This window comes from Camponotus vicinus, unplaced genomic scaffold, assembly GCF_025532165.1.
Source record: "Camponotus vicinus isolate PSW18456_S1 unplaced genomic scaffold, iyCamVici1.0 SCAF_4, whole genome shotgun sequence".
Classification (NCBI taxonomy): domain Eukaryota; kingdom Metazoa; phylum Arthropoda; class Insecta; order Hymenoptera; family Formicidae; genus Camponotus; species Camponotus vicinus.
Genome location: NW_028141976.1, coordinates 17,949,650 through 17,971,889, shown reverse-complemented (window position 1 = coordinate 17,971,889; position 22,240 = coordinate 17,949,650). Strand labels below are relative to the sequence as shown.

The window sequence follows — 22,240 nt, the reverse complement described above, 5'->3', positions numbered from 1 at the left end:
GTCGAATGGAGTCTTCACGGTAACGGGTTCAAGGTAGACCATTAACTGATGTGACGTAGTCCGCCGCATCATTCGTCGTGTCGGTTCGCCAAGAGGAATAGCACCGAGTCTGATTACGCGGCCCCAGGCAACGCCAAAGCAAAAGTTTCTACTCGCAAACGCGAGTATTTATTTTGTTTCATTTGTACTTTTTTGTGCTAATATCAATGTAATAATGAAGATTTTGTTAAATTACTGAATTTAATATTTATTGCCAGCACAAACATGACAAAGGAAATGACGTGTCAAAATATTATATTTGAAAAAATTAAAAATTTTACATTTATATGACAATAATGATATTTAATATAATCATCTGAATGATTTAATGATAAAATAATAATTCCTTTGTCAAAAAATAACAAGAGATAATAAGTTGCATCAAAAGCTAACAAAATTATAGAGAGTGTTTAGACAGTTATAAATGCAATGTTTATTGTTCAGAATTCGTGAATTATTTAGCTTAATTAGTAAAACATTTTCCCATTTGGAAATAATGATAGAATATTTTTCTTTTGCCAAATGTACCTTTTTCTTTAGATATTTTTATTTCAAAAATTTAAAACAGATTTAAGATCAAATCTACAATTAAAAAAAAATTATGAATCAATGTGTCCAGATAAATTTGTTATGCATCAGGCGAATAAATTAAAAATATATTAAAATTAAAACGCGCTGCAGTAAATCTATCATTAACGATGTGAAATAAAAAGAAATATTTATTTATAAAATAACGTCTTCTAATAATAGTAACTAAATTTACGAAACTAGTAACATTTATCAAATCTAAAAATACATTCTACGAATCTACGAAGCAGTATCTCTTACAATTAATGTTGTATTACTAACAAGAAAGTAAAGTGATTATCTCAATCACTCGTGTCGATGCAATCATATATATATAAGTATAGGAAGAGAAGAGGAAATAAAAAGATCTTTCTCAAGATCGTGGAAACGCTGCGAGCCAGAGATTTATAAAAAGATGATATTACGTAGACAAGCGCATCTTTGCTTCGCAAAGCGGATACTTCTGAACGATTAAGAAACGCGAATGTGTGGAGAGGAAGAAGCTGCACAAGATACTCAGTTCCAGAGGTAGACAGCTGCACCTGCGGCATTTTGCGATTAGAAACGACTGCAAGAAGCCGATCGTCCTTTGCATTGCGAGAAACGAAATAATGCGCGACGCCGGCCGATAACATATGCGGATATAAGGAATAAAATATCTTGAAAGATCCTTTCGATATTGAATTTGTTTTGCTCAATTTTCAAACGATAGCATTTAAATGCAATAAGAATATTTTATTCCTTGTAACAAAGATAGATTATTATTGCATTGATTATATCTATACTTATATTGCTAGATTTGAAAGTGAGATGGCTTAGTTTTAGCTCACAAAGATATCTATTGTAACAGAAAATAAGCGGCATGTAAGAGATTGCGATAAGTCATAATAATAACACAAAGATAAATGCAGCGGATTGAGGCGAGGATGTCTTTCTCGAGATTAAATGCACAGTTTGAGAATACGATAGGAAATGTTAATGCCGCGAGTGCAAAATTTAAGGGAAACGAGAACTTTCATTTAACGGTAGCTATTGCGGTTCACCGCTTATCTCATCGCGCTTAATCCAATTCTGACAGTTCTATTTGTGGTCGCGAGCAACTCACGCGTAAACTTTGTTACTGTAGTAACATGGATCGTACCATTGAGAATTGCACAATTCACAGTACGACGAACATAACATTTCTTTTCGAAAAACAAAATAAATTAAAACTTGCATTTTTTTTGTTCAATTCAGTAGACTGGATAAAATATCTCATTCGGTAGCAAAATAAAGACGACCGTAATGTGCATCGAATATCGCGAGTCTCACTTTACAGAAACGTGTGAAACGATTTGCGATCGTGTGATGCCAATTCCGAGAATGGTGAGCAAAGGTCGAACATGACGCATTCACCTGAATGAAAATAGATGTGAATGGCTGTCCACTACTGTCATTTACGTTGCTCTGACTCATTTTACGTCAATGAGAGAGAGAGAGGGGGAGAAAAAGAGAGAGAGAATCCGGTTTCGGAATTAATATATGCCAAAGTCATCGCAATCCGTGTTATATCTAAAATCTACGCCAAGATAGGATTCCTTTAATTGATAACTTGTGAAATGTCTCCTATTATTATTGCTATAATTAGTAACGATACCTAACAATTAGTATGAGAACAGTGTAGCATTATTAAGAGTTATAGCATGAGAAATAATTTATAGATGTGGTGCACAGATGGTGTAGCTCGATTCATTAAGATTCTCACGAAATGCGCTACCTGGGCGATATTAATCCGCCTCTCGCGGCTTCCCTCGAAAATCTGAGAGATAAAAGCTTGACTAGCCAGGCGAGTCCAAGGGTATGGCAGATAATTATTAATGAGGCTCGTTCCTCCGGTCGCGGGCTAATGACCAGAGGCGATAACCGTATAGTAATAATAGCCTGGGCCGCGTGCAATCGCGCGAATGTTACGCACTCGAAACCAATTTGTGATTTCTTTGTTGAAGATAATTAACTAAGTACGTCGCTCGCGCGGAGCTCGTTTCTGGCATCCGCGAGGAGAAAGGCGAGGCGATAAACCTCAATTGTAATCTCTGCTAATCGATGTCGACCAAGAGGTGCACGAGAAACTAATTTTCTATGAAGGATAGTAGTGCGACCTTTGGTTCTAATTTTGCTGCGACATTGATTCATCAGTATTGCAAGTGATAGAGCAATAGAATCGCAATCACTTGACACGCAGTAGAGAAAACGAGCGTGTTTTTTTACGAACGCGTTCATGAGATGACTCAAGCGCGAGTCACCTAAATCCCTAGCGGATCTCCCTTGGCGTCATATTCCGTTGCATTGACTCACGTATGCGTGGGCATGGTATGCGAAGCGCGTACGATGCGCAATGCGAGAAACACTCCGCAAGATTCGCGCGCATTTTCTGGGACAACATTAAATCCACGTGTGTATCAGCCCCGATGTCGATGATGTCACGTCGCGCATCGTTAACCACACCGCGGGCGATCGGAGAATGCGCAGAATTTTTCGCGCAAATACTATCGACGCATTTAATCTGACAGAGTTGCTAAAATTTGTAACTCAAATTTCGCAGAATAGATAGCGTGTAGTTGTACAACTGCGAAGTTCATTTAGTATTAACGAACTTCTGCAATTTATAAGATTCAAATTCTTTTATAAATAAAAGTATCGAGTGTTTTGCTACTTTCGTAATGCGTAAAATTTAAAGGAGACGGATTTCAACAAGAATATATATTCTCGGCCAATAAGATAAATTCAATCCGATGAATTCAAAGCTGTTGAATTTAAAAAGGAACATGAATCGTCCTCTCGCATAATTGATATGTAATAATTGCTTGAATATAATCTTTAAAAGCGATAAGAGTCGCCTCAATTTACAGCCGAGACGTGCAGCTTATAATCTCACGCGTTCTATTTTTCTTCAAGACCGATAAATTAGGCCGATCGAATTCTTCGCTCGCGAGGCTGCGAATGAATACGCGATGCCGATAGCCTCCGGGAGTTACGCGCGCGCGTATGTCGTTCGTGTGGCATATATTAGCGACGAAACGTCGTGATTAACATCGTCTCGAAGTTAACATCGCCCGAAGCATGGATTTATATGAACGTGACAACGAACTGGCCGTTTAATTGCCGATTCTCATGCAATCGCAAGCAATAATTTCTAGCACAAGCCACCGTGAAAAATTATATGTCGTGTTTAACGCATCTCGCGGAATTACATTAGTCTCTGGCAAAGTCACTCGCAGACCAGCTACCTTCGAAAGATTAAGTTTTAAAAGTGCTAATGAAAGTCCTACACATGCAGCGATTATCATTACACACTTTGTCAGATAATATCTGACGCGACGACGCCGATTTATCGGCGACCTTTAATCGATTTCGATTATTTTTGCGTTAATTAAGATAGAATGAATTAATGCTGAAAATTATTCGCTGGAGATCATACGCCGTGAATCATGATTCTGAGTATATCAGGTTGCGGGAATTAAGGCGCCGCAGCCTCGACGATTTCAATGTTCGAAACAATTTTTTATATATTTCTTTATAATATTTACTTAAATAAAATCAGTTTTCTCATTAAATTCACCTAGAAAATTTAACTCTTAAAAGATGAAAAAAATAAGAATGTTTTTCATAACATAACAAATTTATCAACAAAAAGAAATAATTCGATATTCTGACATTTGAAACAATTCACAGTTGGCCAAGATTGAAACGAGGGCGCATTGAGTAAATCGCAATGCGTCGAAGAATAAAAATCTCTAATAAAAATGATGAAGAAACGAAGAGTTAAACGAGACGCATTTGTCATACCGTCCTATATAATCTTACGACAATTCCGGCGCGCCGGGCGTCGTGGGTGTGAGCAATTTTCCAGTTCATCTACCAATTCGGCCTCAGACTCCCACGCGATCCTGACAAACGTGACTTCGGGCTTCGAGGTCTCTTTGTGTTTGGCCAGCCAGCGTGACCGAGGAACTTGCGTCGGCTTTATCTACCCGGCGGCACTCGCTCATTCGCTTCTCGTGTTTTATCGTCCAATTAATCCGCACGCACGAAACAATTGTGGTACACCGATGTATTAGCCGACGTAGAAATGCGAAACGTCACACCGATAAAATTGCGATCACGCCATTTAGATATAATCTCCGCGAATCGATCTTGATCAGAATACTTGGAAACGAGGGTGAAACGATTTTCTAAGATTAATTCACGCGCAATTTAATTGCCTGAAATTGGCCAGCTTGAACGAATTTAACACAACATTAAGATAAAATTTAGATTTAAATTAATAAATGTCTTGACTACGAAATCAAATAAAATTTTTAAAAAAAGTACAGTATGAATTATATAAATTGTTCATTTATTCTTGGCGTATCGCCAAGACCACCAGGAATCGCTCAAGCCGATAATTGCGCAACTGTTAGAGGTCACGCCGGTAACGAGCACTTGGTTAGAAGCTTACGGATCATAAGGCCAAATAGGCACGAGGCGCGTGATTTTCTTATCTGATGACGTACATCCGACGTTTCGCAACGAGTAATTAAAACGCAACCAATTATAGATAAAAGAATTGATTCCATCATTGCGTTTTTTGTGATAACGAATATGTAAAATACATATAGTATATATTTTCATCATGAGTTTTATAAAAAAAATAAAGAAATGATAAAATGATAAAATAGTGAAATTAAATCAGAATAAATATAAAGAGAGAAAAAGATCTTATTCGCAGAACACGTATCCTTTTACAATAATGTAATTATTCTTTAATCAATGTCGTTTGGAATCACAAGTCTATAATTTTAGAAAAATGAATCGATTCTCATGCTTCGACTTTGTCGTGTAGAAAAATAAGGAAAACGAATCGCGAGGGATCGGCAGCACATATATCGATGAAAATTTCAAACCTAAGCAACGATAAATGGTTTATGGTTGACAGCGCGATCACAAAAAAAAATCCTTCGTAATCTATAACATAATATATCTCAGGTCCAGAAATTGGCGCGATCGTACGTTTTTGCGCACGTCACAACTTTGCATGATTTATTAATTCGCTGATCAAACAAAATGTCACGAGCGTGCACATATCATTCACAAAGATTTTCTGGCGCACTTGAATATGTGTTATAGCATTTTGTTTATGTGGGAATGTAACGCATAGAATTTTTGCTCTCGATAATTTTTACTCTCGATCCAGTTTCGCGACATCATTTCTATCACGTTTTTGCGCAGCGTCTCGATAATTTTCCGGAATCCGGAGCATGATCGTAAATCAAATTGATATACTATGGGAAAATCAGACTGGAGCAAGGACCGAAAGCGGTCGTGATTTGTCGCAGATATATCCATACCATCCAATTACAGCAACACCGACGATCATGCGGTGCTTACAGCTAATTTGGATGATTGAGATGGTATAATTGTGGCGATCTCGACGACGAACGGCAGCAGAAGATTATCCATCGCTATTTTTTACGTGTTTGCTGCGTGTGCATCATGTAGGCAGCTAGTGATTATTCTATTACGCGGCGATTTATGCCATGTGCTACGGTTATCGTGTCGCGCAGGTTTGACAGGAGGTTCCATCGCGAGAAATAATCGTGGGAAATCTGGCTTGATGTTTCAACTACATGATCTGTATTAACTTAACACACATAAAAATTAAAGCAACAATTTTTTTACCGAAAAGTATATCAATATTATATGTAACTAGAAAAAAATTAAAAAATTCGTAACAGTATAGATGCATTAAAAACTTGTATTTCAAATAATATCGCGTACGTAATTCAAATGCCAGAATACAGAGCGAACCGCAACGACAGAGTTAATATCGCGCAACGACGGGGCATCTGAAACAATGCAGGTACTCGATTCGATTACGATTCGAGCAGTTCATCTTTCATTCCCGCCTACGGGAAGCGCGTCAGAAGGAGGAGACGGCCTGAAATTGCCAGCTGCGGCCAGCTTCGGATTTATAAAGGACCAGCCGACCAGCCGGGTTCGGACCGACGCGGCGATCCTTCGATCTTGTCGATCCTCCAGCCCGGTTTGTGCGAGTGTGTGTCAATCGCGTCGCTGTGCTTCCAGCACACCGTCCCTCGGTCGAGTCGGGGAGCTCGCTGTTGCTGCTGCTGCTGCTCGGTTCCCATGAAGCCGCTGACGGCGTCGGGCTCGCAAAGCCCCGCATCTCATTGGTATTCCGGGCAACTCCCGGTGGAGTGCTCTATTTTACAAGCGGTTGTATATGATCCCGACAAATTAGCCTTTGCCGGATTTCGACGGGAAAAAAGCCGGGTGGTGGGTAGAGGTAGCCGCTGCGAGCTAAGCCAGCCTCGTCTCGAGCTCGCATATTTACAAGTTCATAATTTCTGCCTCGATGGAAAATTGCCTCCGCACATCCGACAACGAATACGCGCGTCGTCGAACGCCCTTATTTCCGAAAGTAAGTCTCTCGCCGAGTCCATAAAATTTCGGGAGTCTATAAAGCCGGGCTCCGCGAGATAAAGTTGGAAGACGTCGGCTTAAATTATTCCTCGTGTAATTAGACGGGCGAGAATATGCCTTCGCGAGGCCCCATTATCATCGCGCCGCGCATTTTTCTCGGCGCCTAAACAGGCGCGCTCTCGTCAAATCTCTACAGTCATACATCAGTGTTACGAGAGACTGATCGTTGGAACGAGAGTCGACCGGGCCACAAACGCGCCGGCTTATTTCGACAGAGTCATCTCGCACGCAACACCGTGTTGTTCTATTCTGCGGCATGAGTAATCAGAGCGCTTAATTATCAGAGCCATTTCGTATACAAGGCGCGTTGTATCGTCAGGCCATGCCCGTATACAGCATTCCCGAGGATTATAATGAGGCTACGACAAAGAAAAGGGCGTTTCGGACAAACGAGTAGTCTCAATATAACGGAGAGAGTAGAAGAAAAAAAGAGAGAGAAGTCGATAACGGCACCGCGGCCGAATGAAGTGGCTCTAGGCTAATTGGCTTCCGTTGCTTTTTCATGGGCCGCTGCTTTTCTCATAAATTAATCTTACGCGACGCTTTAATTAAACTACCGTAGGTCGTGCCCTCGAAGTATTTTAGATAAAAACGAAAAAAAAATTACCGTCTATTTATTAGAGATAGTATGACAGTTCAAACTAGTTAGATGATCAGAGTTGCGATTTTAATAGGAAGATCTAAGAAGCATCTCTCGCATGCGATTTTAATAATTGTTATAAAAAATAAAATTAATCGCAGTGGTAATTCACAAATAAATGTTAAATTAAAATCTTTAATTTAATAATTTAGAATAAAACACATTTTGTTAAAGTAAAATGTATGAAGTAATCAAACGATTCCACGTGTCGAAACGAATGAATATTTAACACGTGATAGCTCTATCTTTGGTGAACGCGTAAATTGAGATCTTCTCGATCATGCGAAGCATCTTCCGTTCGAGTTAGACGAATGTGTCAGCTGGCGCTCGCATGAGCGTTCGATATAGAAGAACATGTGTATAGAATTCCCTGTTGCATGCCAAATTATCGCGGACTTTGCCTTTCAACGTCCGCTGTATCGGGTTCCATCGCTACTGGTATACACCAAAGTCATTCAATCTCTCGATGCTTTAATCTGACCACCTGTCATCGACGCGCATGTATTTAATATCGGTAAGCCATGCGACGCAGCCTCGTGCTGAAATTTGTTTCGTTAATCGTGCTTAAATGAAGCTGTTGGATGCTATTACATTTTTTCGACAATTTTACGAACGTAAAATATATTTTTGCAATTTTGAAATTATCTTTTAGATAATTTCGTTTAATATTCAACACATGTTTTATTTTTCTTACATTTTTCTTTTATCGAATGCAAAAAAAATAGTGATGTAAAAGAAATCTATTTTCTTTTAGCCATTAAAAGTTGTATTATAACGCATCCCGTGAAGACACGCAGTTTCTGACAACGATGAATGTCAGAAAAACTCTTATCAGGAGCATCTGGGATCACCCCTAGCTCTTTCACCATGAACAAGATTTCGGGGGGAATTTGGGGGAACCACCGCTCTTCAGTATGCTGTCACGAGGTGGTATTTTAATGATCTAACGACACGTCCACCGCTTGACGTTTTCTGTTCCATCCGCGAAGAATAATGATGTGGCTCTTGGTCACTTCTGCCGGACAGATAGAGCTCATCTCGCTTTCTTAATTGGATCCCGTGTTGGTCCATTATCACAATTTCGGTAGCGGTCGATAGTTGAGAAATCTTTCTCTTTTTTCTCTCTCTTTTTATTCTTCCGTTTTTCTTGGCGTACTTTTCTTTTTTGCCTTCCTCACTTTCCGTTTTCTCTCAAAATCATTGCAAAAGTATACGTATAAATCTTGGAAAATAATCAGAGATCGAATAAAATGAAAGGAAAAATGAAAAATTGTATTGTGATAATAAATATTTGTAATCTCAGAAAAAATATAGGAATCTAACTTTTCTATAATGACGTTCATGCATAAAATCATATAAATTACTTTTAAATCTTTACGAGCTATAATATAATCGATATATAAAATATTGAACAATGTGAAGACGCCTCGGGGAGAGAATCCTTCTCCCTCTCGACCCCCAAAATTAAATTTCTAGGTAGCTCTCTCGCGCAGTCTTCACCGATAGGAGGAGCTATTAAAGGGTAATGGTTTCCCCGACGATATCCTATCTCTACTATATGGTAGCACAGTAGTGCCTTTCTCTTATCTGAGCCTAGATCCGACACAGCCACTCCCTTTCTCTAGTGCCCTCCAGGCGTCGTTTGATCCCTGCGAGGACTCTCGCCGATCCACGAACGATTTAAAGGGCTCGCTCTATCATATCTTACCTCCCTGGCAGATTCGAATCTTATGGATTCGGATTTCGAATAAATTCCTACAATCTTTCTTGGCGGCGATCTTTAGCGGCCAAAGACGCTAATCTTTTTCTGGCTCTTCAAATAGCTTTTCCATGTTATTTTCATCGTCTTGGCACTGACTTACTAATTTCTAAGCATTCCGATCCCGAAGAATTCCATAATTCTTACCACGTTTGCTTACACGAGTATATCGCATTCTTCACGCAGTCGCGTTGAAAAGTATTAATACATGGTCGCTTTGTGTTTTATTACTGGAATTAATCAAAAAGCTCGGCGCTGAAAATATTTACAAACAACTGCTTGTTGAGTCGAGAGAGGGGACGCGTAAATAATTGCGCGCGTTATACGTACACATGCATCCATTATCAATTAAAGACTGCGCTTTTTCATCGAATAAAATAATTAATAAACGCGAGAATATAAAAACACTGATATCCACTTGCAAATGAAGACAACATTCCGACGTTTCTTTGGCAATTTAAACGGTACTCTCGATGAGAGTGTACACATGAAGCATATAACACGCGTACACAGGTGGTTTATGTTAAGAGCGACGCGACGCGGGATATCAGGCTTAATATTTCGGACACGCTCTCGCACAAATACAATGACCAGGCGCAAAAAGGCCCAGGTGATGCGAACGATACGACAGCGAAAGGGTAGTCAGCGAGGGAAGGGCTTGATGATGGTGATCACGGCGTGCAAGATTGTACCAGTTTTTCGACGAGCTATTGATACCATGCAGGCTACTCCCTCGAGTCTCCCTCTTCTGTGCCCTCTCGTATATGCATGAGTCCGCGAATTTCTTTCGCGGTCGCACGCCCGTCCGTAAAATCGAATCGCCGACTACGCATACGGCTTTATGCGCGTTTTTCATCGCTTTGAATGTCGACCCCTCAAACGGAAAAAAAGATAGCGAATAAAAATGCAATATACAAGACACGATCGATCTTTGCCGATCGAATATGTCCGCGTACATGAGCTTAATGTAATCGATATAAACAGTAACACCTTTGTTTAAATAATACAGTACCAAGGAAATAAAATATTAATGCATCTATGTGATTTATTAGGTATGTGTTTACCCAACAAAAGAGACATTTATATGGTCTACACAGTCACTTGTATCAAAATTAAATATCGAGCGAAATTATTAAGAATTTTAAGAGAAATTTTTATCAAGGGATATTTAATCAACGATGATGCGGTATATAAAGAGGTATTTTATTTTAAAACAAAGAAACAGATGAATATATAAGCATCTGGCGGAAATAATTCGCCGTGAACGAAGAATAATGAGATACGTGTCGAAAAACATTTTCCTTTCTTTTTCACTTTTTTGCGAATTTATAACATGATGTTGGTATAAGCCGATAAACAAGTGCGTATCGCGTGTATCGCTATGCATGAGATTCCGCCGAAAAATCGCTGAATACTCCTCCACGCGTAAAGAAACGCTTGTTATAGCCACTCGTTAGCTCGTTGCCGAGTGCCATGCAATACCTACACGGAATCTCACGATCCATCTCGAACACGAAATTTCGTGCCGAGGGGCGCGATCCGACCGCTTGTTTCACCAAAGAATTAAGGTTTTATTCGGCGGTAGGAAGCGCGATAAAGGCGGGAATGAATTCTCGCGAGCCGGGAGCCAATTATTGGCCTCTCGGCGCGGATCTGAAGGCGCCCTGATTCTCCTTCCTCCTCGTGGCCGATACAACCGATTCGTAAATCTATCACCGTTTCTCTTATCCTATCTCGCTCGAGAACGACTCAAGAACTGGAACGGACCACATTCGACACCTTCGCGGCCTGATTAACGCCAGCAGCGTTAATTATGTTTCGAACAGACGGCCTAATTGCCGACAATGCTACGAGCAAAGGCAGGAATGAAAGGATCCCGTCCGCTCTAACGATCGACACACTACCATCGTCGTCGTGCTTCTCTAAACGAGATCAGCGGCTGTGTTTACGTGCTAAGCAGCCTAATGGAAGCGAGTCAGAAACTGGTTACGGAGAGGAGTTTCGGGGAAACGAGGAACCCGATGTGCAGGAGCGTGGAGAGCTTCTACGTGACGAAGGGACTCGATGGATTTTCGTAGAAAGCGAGATAAAAAACGTTTAAGCTTCTTTATCTCTCGGCCGCCCTCCTCTTTTACGCGTTTCTTTAAATTAGATTCGGTGGAGCGATCTGTGATATTTAGGAACGCGATTACGAAAAACCAATGAATTTTTCAATCGCTACTCATCTTGCAAATTTATTCCACGTGGCTCAGCGCGATAAATCCAGCTGACTTGAAGGAGGACAGAAAAAGGGAGGATAAAATGACGCAAACAAATCGATTCTGCGGCACACGTGTCGAAGCAAACTGCGATGCAAAACAGACGCGAAAATAAATGTCCACGAGGCGCCGAATACATAATAAATGTGCGGCGTGCACTTCCTTAAGAGTGCGCGAGGTCGAAAAATCGTTGCCGAAAGGTTTCTCGTTACCGCCGGGACACGATAAAAATTTCCACCGTTGCGAGTAAACATTCGCACCGGTTCGACGCGGCGCGAGGCTTGTTCCAGGTTCATCGTAAAACCGCGAGACCGTTTAGAAACGTTTACAGCGAATTTACGACTCTTCTGCGTACCCTGGGCACCGAGGAAAGAAGGGTTGTAACCTAATAAGAACACACGCGCACGCACGACGTGGAGGTGCCGCACAAAAGAATTTTTACGGTCTCGCGTTCCAAGTTGAAACCTTTTCTTTCCTCTCTTTCCTTGTCCTTTTTTAGTTTATTATTCTATTATTTACATAATTTTTCTTGCATTCGTCCCTTTGTCTTTCACTATTATCTTAATTTTTTTACTTAATTGTATTCTTTGTATCTATAAAATTTTATCCTAGAATAAAATAAATTATCCATCTGTCCATCTTTCTTATAGAAGCTGGTTGATGAAACAAGTTTCGAAAGGAAGTGTGACGACAGGTTCCTTCGCACGTTAGAGAAACGCTCCGCTACTTTTTGTCCGGCTCGTTAAGTCGAGCACGATGAAGATCTGAGGAACTCATAATAATGTCGAAAACGTTGTGCTGCGAGGGAATCTGGCTCCCGATAATTCTTAAGGAACCGCTAAAAATGTGTGTTTACTCTGATAAATTTTGATCTCCTGATTAGACTCCAAGGATTCTGAGAATTCTGACGGCGAAAACAAACGATCGTGAGATACTTGAATGAAATAAAACAAGAAGGAAATGCGCGCGACGTGCGTACCACAGGAATTTAAAATACGTTTCATTATTCTCGCTTTTACGATTCACCTGCTTCGCAGAGACCTTGCGAGCTTGTTGTTATAGAACGAAATTCACGAAAAAAACAAGCTGTCGATGACAGGCTGCAGGAGTCGAGAGCGCGGATCCGTTCGCCACATTTCGTTCTTGTCGATTCGTATCATTGACAGATTTAAGGAAAAGCTTTTACCAGGTTTACCAGGCACTGCTTTAATTGGCACCAATGAAATCCTGCTTTCTCTCTCTCCCTTTTTTCTCACTAGTGAGAATAAACTGTATATGGTGTGCGACTTCAGCGAATTCATTTCGCGCTTTAATGAGTACAAGGTTATCGGTGCGTAAAATTTCGCTCTAAACATCGTTGGAGCTCGATGTTGCGAAAACGTCACATGAAATACGAGAGGATAAACACTTCGACGACTTTATTCTCCTCCCTAAAAACATCAAGAAAAGGAAGATAGAATTTGTCGCGAGTTTACGATCGTGCTTCACGTTCGCCCAAATTTACAAGATACAAAATTCTGACGTTAAATGAAATCGTTAAACGCGACAATTTGTCCGCAAATTGAATGCACAGATGAATATTTCGTTGTTGGATTTTTGGAATGTCGTTTAAGCAATCATTCGCGCGGATGGAATGGTGTGTTTTGCGTCGAACTTTATTCTATTAGTGCTTTTAACATCTTCGCATTTCCAAGATCGTAAGTGTTTACGCATGGAAGAAGGAAGCAAATATCGTCGAGCCATCTGTTCTGCACTTAACAATCGGATCTTTACTTTTTTCTATTTAAATCGGAAGACTTGAAAAATTACTTTATTTTTGAAAAATTTTAACGCACACGATTTTACGTAAACAAAACTTGAAGTTTAATTAATAAAAATAAAAGAATTTAATATTTGAACAGAAGGAAAGAGAAGGAAGGTGGGAAAATCTACACAAAAAAATAATAGCCGACGAATTTATGCTAAAATCATCCTCCTTGACTTCAAGACTATGCGAATCCCGCAAGGATCCTTTGAGAACTCGTCCGGTCATCTTCTTGCATTGTTTGCGACACAAAGAAAAATGCAGGTGAGTCGCGACCACAAATGAAAGAAGCATGTCAAGGACAATAGTACCTGCTGGGATCACCAGGATCGACAATGGTGGGGAAGAAGGACAAGGGAACCGCTGAAGAGCCTACAGTATAGAACCTGCTGTTTTCCTTTCGCTTTGTGAAAGATCTACTTGAGGATGAATGCGATCATTAATCTGGGGGAAACTGCAAGGAGTCACTGATCGAGATCCACTATTCTCAGTATATTTTCGTAGGATCGCGCAGAATGTGATATCTAGACTTTGATGAAGGAGCATGAGAGCCCTCGAAAGGTCCGCGCTCTCGCTGACAAATTGTCTTCGCTTCGTCATTGGACCCTCGAAAGCGTTTCGTGCTTCGATACTCGATCTGCCTTGTCTCACGAGATGAAAAGTTAAAGAGGACAAGCAACGACTCGAGGGTGGTTCATTAGTCAACGAGAAATGCGTCTTTGTTAATATTTATGGCTGTAACAGTAGACTGATCGACCAGAAATTGATCTGTCAGTTTGGAAAAAATTCAAGCAATTGCATAAAATGCGTCTCATTTAAGTTACGCGTTCATAACAAGTTTTATTCATGTACTTTAATTCTACGATATTTTTATTATTATATTTTTATATTATTTTATCGGCAATATTTCTTCTATCTTGCATCTCAAAAAATAATATTTTTTCTTAAATTTATATTTTACTAATTTACTAATAATTATTATTTCATACGTATATCTTTTTTTATATACATCATTAGCTGCGTTTGCTCTTCTATATTGTATGATCAATAATATTTAAATTGAAATCAATACCTCAGCATCTAGTAATTAATTAGATGTTTATTCGCAACATAATTACGCTATCGATTTTGTATCCCTCCAATTTCCAGCCGATCAAGCTAGCCAAACAAGATCGATCATATCGATTTATAAATCAACGCTAAGAATCGCCAGAACAGCAGTACACTATGCATCGCGCGAATCATGAACGCGATACGATCGGCCTTTTCTAAGCGCGCGAGTCAGACCCGAAGTCCGAGCAAGCCTAAGTGGCAAGTAGGCACCGGTCCTAATGGAGACTAATCGAGAAGCCTCCCGCCAGCGTGTTTCACGCATTTTTAACGGTGCCCACGTACACGCGTCTCGCATCTGTGCCCTTCGTGCGCGCACACCTGTATGTGGAACCTCGGGAATAACGTTTCTCTCGATGAGGCCCACGCGAGTTTAGTGGCCGCAATCTTCCCGTCTCCTCTAGGGCCGTGCCCAGCGGACAAGACAAGTCAAGAGAGAGCGTCTCGCGCCTGTAATTTTCACGCCGTTCGCCCAGTCGGTTTGTAAATGTGCGAATGATCCGAGCTCCGCTCGGCTCGGTTCGACACGACTTTGGCCGAGGATGATTGCGCGTGATCTTTTCCTCTCTTGATCCAGCAGAGTCGAGAATAAAGGGAGAGCGAAAGCGTGATTCGTCTTTCGTTCAACGAGAGAACGAACGTGCGCGAATGATTTCGGCGTCGGCGAAAGGCGCCTTTGGCATATCGGCCCTCTGGAATACTTAGGCCCGTTGAAATCAACGCGAGCCGCAGCAATTTTGATACCCTCGTTAGCGAAATTCGACGAGAGGTATCCCTCGAAAATCTCTCGGCGCTCATGACGTACAGGTACAGGTACCAAGTATCACTTTCACAGCTTCATTTGCCTTTATGCTCGTAAATTCGTACCCTCGTCGTGATGCAATTGATGAGTATCGTAAAAAAATCGTTCGCTCTCTACAATTGGATTCTCAGATTGCTAAACGTGGCATTTGGCGATGTTTTTGCATCGCTGTACATATTATTCAACGAAGAATTTATTCCTCGAATTTTGTGAGCGATGTAGCGTGAAATCTTGATGAAAACGATACCACGATCTTAATATTGTGGCGATATAAAAAAATATAGTCTTTCATCAGTAATTAGAATTGCGTCTTTTTGTTTGAGACAAGATCCAGATTGTGACACAAAATTCGTATAATTAATTTTTATGATAATTACACAGAAAAAAAGGACATTCTTATTTTGAAAATATATTTAGTTTTAACATGGAAATCTTGAAATGAGATTATATTGCGTTAATTAAAGAAAAATATAATTGCTTGAATAATTGCTTACTTGAATGAAGCCATTTTATATAATTCAATCGAGAAAAATATATTCGTATGATTTAAGATTTAATTTCCTTGAATGGAAAAGAAACAATGTTAGATAGAAAATAACATTTTTAAATCAAGGATTATAATTTTCTTAAAGTAGAATTAAATAATTATATATTCTTGAAGTGACAATTACAATATTAAAATAAGACTATAATATTGTTGAAATTTAAAATTATTAAATTCTTCTAAGAAGATTATAAATTGTTGCGTATATACGAAACAATGAACGCGTTAGTTTAAGTATATAAGTTTTGATTTGACACTTATTTTTTTATGTGTGTATTAATTAATTTTTATAGTAATGACAATTTCATTTTCAAGAATCGTAGCTATTCATCTTAATTGCCGAAATAAATTGCGTAAGTTGTATGATGCAAAAGTTTATGCTGTCTGCTTTATTATCGCGCTTTTTTTCTCGAGGTTATTTAATGTCAATTTTCGCAAATAAGATCGGCGAGATTTTAATACCAATTTAAAGGGACGAAAATGCGATGTTATAAAAAACGAACAGCTCGATAACTAAAGTGAATCGCTCTCGATACACACATAAAATATTGCCGATTGCGGTGCCTCTGAGCGATTCACTTACTACGACTACATTGACACCTATCCGAGACTGCAATTTTGATATCTCTCTCAGTAATAATCCTGCATTTGCCTTAATGCTTGAAATTCGACAATTGCTTCGTAATGCACGGTTATATCTCGAAATTACAAGCGACAATAATTTTGCACTGCCAGCGTTGTAAAAATTGAATTACCACCCGAATCGAATATGAATTTCGATATCCTCGTTAATAAAAGTGTTCGAAATATCCCAAGAGGAAATTTAAAAATTATAACGAGCGGTTGCGGTCTTCAATTTTTTCATCGAGAGAATAAATGCATTACCATTTCCATTTGCTTCGAAACAATAAAGGAAAATTTTATTTTTGAGAAATTTTAAAAATTTATATGAAATATCGAAACTTTATTTTTGAGAAACTTTTTACTTTTTATTTGCCCCTGTAGTTTTGCCAGATACATCATTGCACCGATGCATCAGCTAGTTTCTCGAATAGGAACGTTTCACGGCGACCTTTATAACACGGCGTCTGTCTGCCAGATGATTTAATACGCCGAGCCACGTGAATTTGCGAGAAACAACGAGGTGTAAAGAACACCGACTGTCGATCCGACGAATCTTGAGGATACTCAGGCCCGGACATTCAGGCAGCTTTTAAGTGCAGGTATAAACCACGGACATAAACCAAGAAACTGCCTCGCATAACCTCGACGTAGCTTCGAGGCGCTTTCCAGAATAACGTGATGCGATATAATCCGTCTCTCTGACATTGTCGGTTATATTTCGGGTTGTTAATGCTCTTCTTCGTGTATGTTGGTTACACAAGATCTCATGGGAAATATATCCCGCAGCTTAAAATTTAATCCCTCGAGGGAGAGTATGTATGTACGACGAAAATCTCCTCTTGTCTCATATCTTACATGTCCAAAGACAATCAAGCTGAAGTCAAAGAGATTACACTTAAGCTCTCCTTTGATTTATTCCCAGAATATGTAATATAATAATTTCTACCGATATTTTACTAATTTTTTATTAATTTTATTTCTTTAAAATTTTATATATTAATTTAATCATAAAAATAATTTAGTAATTTTAACATTTTTTACAAATATAAAAAATTTTCCCAACTCTCCTGCAGAGATTGTCCTTTATGAAAGCCGACACGAGAACGTTGATACAATTTTCGGTCGCGTGGCTTGCGTCAGAATGCACGCGGGCCCTCTTTATTGTAATAGAAAGGGCTTCAGAGTCCCCCCGCGTTACTTTCTTTTTTCGAAGAAACCGATTAGGGGCTCGCCATTGTGTGCAGTGCTCTGGTCACGTGCGATAGTCACGCCACGTTACGTGCGCTGGGGTTCATCGGGGTAATCATCTAAATCGTCCTAACGGCTGCGACCGCTACATCCTGGTACACTTATACACTTGGCCGCGGCGACGGAATCTCGCCGTAGATCGGAGATGACTTCAGCGGCTGCATTCGATGGTCCCGACGGTCTAAATGCGCTATTACTATGTTAATAGGCCGATGGCGTGTCTATCGATGCTATTGTGCCGCGCTGAAATCCTATGCGCGTAGAAAAATAGAAGAGGCGCGACCGTACTTGAAGAAACGATGTCGGAGAGACGATTTTCATAACGACAGATCTGGCGATACGACACAATGGCGGCGTAGACAATGTGGAATTTCGGCAGGCGTGCTTCGTGAATGGTTTCTGAGATGCTATTAAAGAAACGGTCGTCGAAAATACAGGCCACGAAATAGTCTGTGCACGTTAATACGTCTGCATGCGAATTCCCGTTTGTGGCCTGATGTGGTTTGATGATTTTATTTTGCTTCTTCGTCGAAATGTCTATTCGTTAAACCACGCTGAATTCTAAGACGATAATTTAGTTAGCTTAATCTCGTCTTATTTGAAAGACAAATGACGACAATTATCATAATAACGACAGCGCAAATTATCATAAATTAAGAAACCACCAGGCATACAGTATTATCAAGATAAAAATTAGATTTGACATTTAAAATATTCATTTTATATATTCGAAAGACAGCCAAATTTGTTTCGGATTCAATGTAAATGTATTTTAAAATTAATGGGGATAGATGTAACTTAGTTTACGGGCAATGAGCACAAATTAAATTTGTCATGTATACCGTTTTATGAAACGCCAATAAAAATGTCAAAGTTGATGAAAAATTCCTAATGAAAATTCCTAATTCGATTTTATTGTCGAGCCGACTCGAAAGCGTCGCAACACATTGACATATGCTTATACCTATGATTCATTCGGCTCGTTAAGGCGGCAAGAGGCGAGCACACCTGCGAAAGAAAGATTAATCTTCTTGTAATTATTCGCTTTCGGTTTCTGTTGGTGCCATCCAATTTTTCATCCGTAATCGCTAGTAGAAACATTCGACATTGAACACCGTTAAAGTTATTCTACCTAAACTTTCGAAAGCAGCAAACATAAGTATAAAGAAAAGGAAACACATGGTAGGTAGACTAAATAGTTTGCCTATATTTTATGTTTAAAATTACTCAACGTATACTAATGTGAGCATAAACATAAAATATCGAGGATTCCAAAACTCTCTGATCGCCTTCTAAGTGAAAGTGTGCTTCGATACTTAACACGTTTATTTCAAGTTTACAACGATTCGAACATATGAAGTTGCATTTATTTAAAACGTACAACGTTTTTTAGCCAATCTTCTATGTGGCAGGTTTTTTGTCAAGATACGCCAGGCGATCGTATATTAACGTGGGTATGGCCACAAACACGTTCCTTGAATAAATGAGAGTCGTTCATTAGCGTGGATTAAGATGCTCACGCCAAACCAGAAGGCGCGGCACGAAATGGCGACGTGCGTTCACGTTATTTTATCGCGCCGTTGAAAATGAATTCCATCACCATGGTTGAGAGGAGGATATCTTTTTATCGCGTCCAGAAAACATCCTCCACCCGATTGATTTGGCCAATCTCGCAGCTGTCGAAAAAAGCGTTGGTAAAAATTCGAATAAGGGGCGAGGCACGTATATATTAGCGGGTATAACAGAGTTATTCCATTCTAGAGAAGTAAGTGCAAATTAATTATTATTCAGCAGCGCGTACTCTATATAATGCGCGAGTACAAATTGCCGTATCAACCTGTTGCAACCTAAATTAGCGACATTCCAAGGTGGCGGCATATAAATAACAGACGCGAGAGAGACGCGCGCGCTCGCACCTGCTCTCGTAAACTCTTCGCTGCCGGCCCTTTGGCGACGTCCTACCGACTGAATTACCCACTGCACTGATCTCCTACATAACGCCGCGTTACAATCTGTCAGATCCTGTTCCCCAGCGGCTAGTACACTTCTGCGGCGCGTCCTCGCAGCTTCCTCGCACTCCCGACACATTCTATCGCATCCACGCGAGACACGGAGCGGTTTGCGGGCTGATATGCGATTCCGAGGACCGATGGTGATGCCCCGAGTAATAAGTCGATAATAACAGTAATGGCGGCGATAAGCGGGCCCCTAAACGCCCTAAACGAGGGCTAATTGTACGCCTCTCGGACCGTCTATCGGCAGCCCCGAAATTGAACCAACACGCCGCCAATCCGGTTTCCCTTTTCCCTCCCTCCCGCCGCCGCGACCGGTCCGAATCGACTTTTGCACGAGCCGATGTCATTAATTTGCCCACCTTCCTAAATCGCGCCGGGCCCTTCTCGCTTCTCCGAGGAACCGCATGGCATGTCGGATACTCGATCATATTCCAAACGAGAACCGCGCGACGCTTTTTAGTCAGCGCAATAATCTGCATCGTATAAGTGGCAGGTATCAGCGCTTACCAGGCGGAATTATCAACAGCTTTACAAGAAAATTGAGTAATATTTGTTGCCAGTAACACGAATTTTTGTACATTTTAACAAGATGATAAATGCAAAGATTACTTCTCAGCTTTTGTCGAATATTCCATTATCTTTTTTTCTCATATCACGAATATTATAAGAGTAAATTAATTTAAAAATATCTATAGATGTCGAGGAAAGTAAGAACTGAAATATTTTTGCACAATTTCGGTCGATATTTTTGAACTGTTCAAAATTCGGTCGTTATACATTTAAAGTAACGTCACCTAAATTTACAGCACAGGAAAATAAAGATAAAATTCCCTTTTTGTCCAGTTTTCTCAATAAGCATCATTTATTAGCGACTTAGGTATAATTTATCCTTGGCAATTTTCTATGGTTCTAGAAACGTGCTTGTCCATAGAATTCATAGATTCTCAGAAGAAACAATGAAGCCTTGACGAAGATTAAAAACATAGTTTCTCCTTCGGAGAAATATTCTTTTGTTAGAAAGCAATAAGATTTAGAAAAAAGATAAGATACACTTGCAAAATGTACTGACAAATGTATTGACAAATGTATTTAATGGTCTTGTGAGCCACGGAAAATCTTTTTAGAAACGCATAAATCAGAGAAAAAGATTTATATAACGTATTATTTTTTGAAGAAAATACATGAGAAAAAGAGAAGAAATCGTAGAACTCACAAAAATATTTTACGGAAAAAATAAACAAAGAAAAATATGTATATACATATATATTAGTATTGTATCATTGCACATAATAAGCAATATTAACTAAAACATAGTAATTTTCCCAAAGTACATTCAACGCTTCGCGTATGTTATCGCTCGACTCGCTCAAATCTCAATGATGCGAACCACAATTCACCTGTTCATCTCTAGTACAACGTCATCAATTTCAGAAAATGATCGCGGTTATTCTGACCGCATTAATCATCGGTAACTAGATCGGATATTATGTTAGAAAGATGAAGCGTGCGGATTCAATTTCGCAAACATCGGGCAGAAGTATCTATCTACCGATTCATTTCTAAGTTTCTATCATGGCGCGCACCTGGTATCGCCGATAATCGATAACATAAGGACTTCAATAAGAAGATACACGTACTACGCGTTTGCTATCGGCACCTCGGGGGTAACTGGACGATCGATATCGTGCCGCCGAGAATGAATGTCGGACGGTTTGCAACACGTGGAATTACTCTGGTAATGGATTTGTTATAGGCACTCTTGAGATCGCAAGGCGTAAGAAAGCCAGCTATAATCTTAGGTATCTGCGGGATTGATGCGGCTGTTGCGAAGAACCGGATTAGCTCGACATATAATTTTCGACGATCAGCAAACGATAAATTGTGACAGACACCTGGTCTCAAAATTGCGCCTTCTTATCACTTGTTGCCACCTTCGCGTGCCGCAATTTCGAAATCACTTAGACAGTCGCGCCGGAAATTTCCTGGAAACTTGTCATACCGCTGTATGATTTATAAATGATCTGACATGAGACACTATGCTAATACAAACAATAAAAGTAGAAAATATTTAAAGATATAAATTGTGCTATAAACTTGTATTATATAATAAAACTACTGTATAGAAAGCCATGCTATAATCAATCACATTCGGATTCCCAATAGCATTCTCTCGATTATGATAGATAAAATTTATCTCTTGTTTTAATCGCGTTTAGAGAGCGATACTCGTAGATTGAAATCATCAGTCGACATTTTAATGGACATTTAAAATCCGCAATTTTAATGCAAAAAATCCGCATAGTCGAAGCTA

The 22,240-nt window shown here is 39.7% G+C and overlaps 2 long non-coding RNA genes across 2 annotated transcripts in view; one reads left to right on the top strand and one right to left on the bottom strand.

The window, feature by feature from the left end:
• The window catches only part of LOC145970900 (uncharacterized), a 113,841-nt gene that overhangs the window by 16,771 nt on the left and 74,830 nt on the right, over positions 1 to 22,240 (bottom strand). The window lies entirely within an intron of this gene.
• LOC145970898 (uncharacterized) overlaps positions 1 to 22,240 on the top strand; it is a 161,010-nt gene that overhangs the window by 95,335 nt on the left and 43,435 nt on the right. The window lies entirely within an intron of this gene.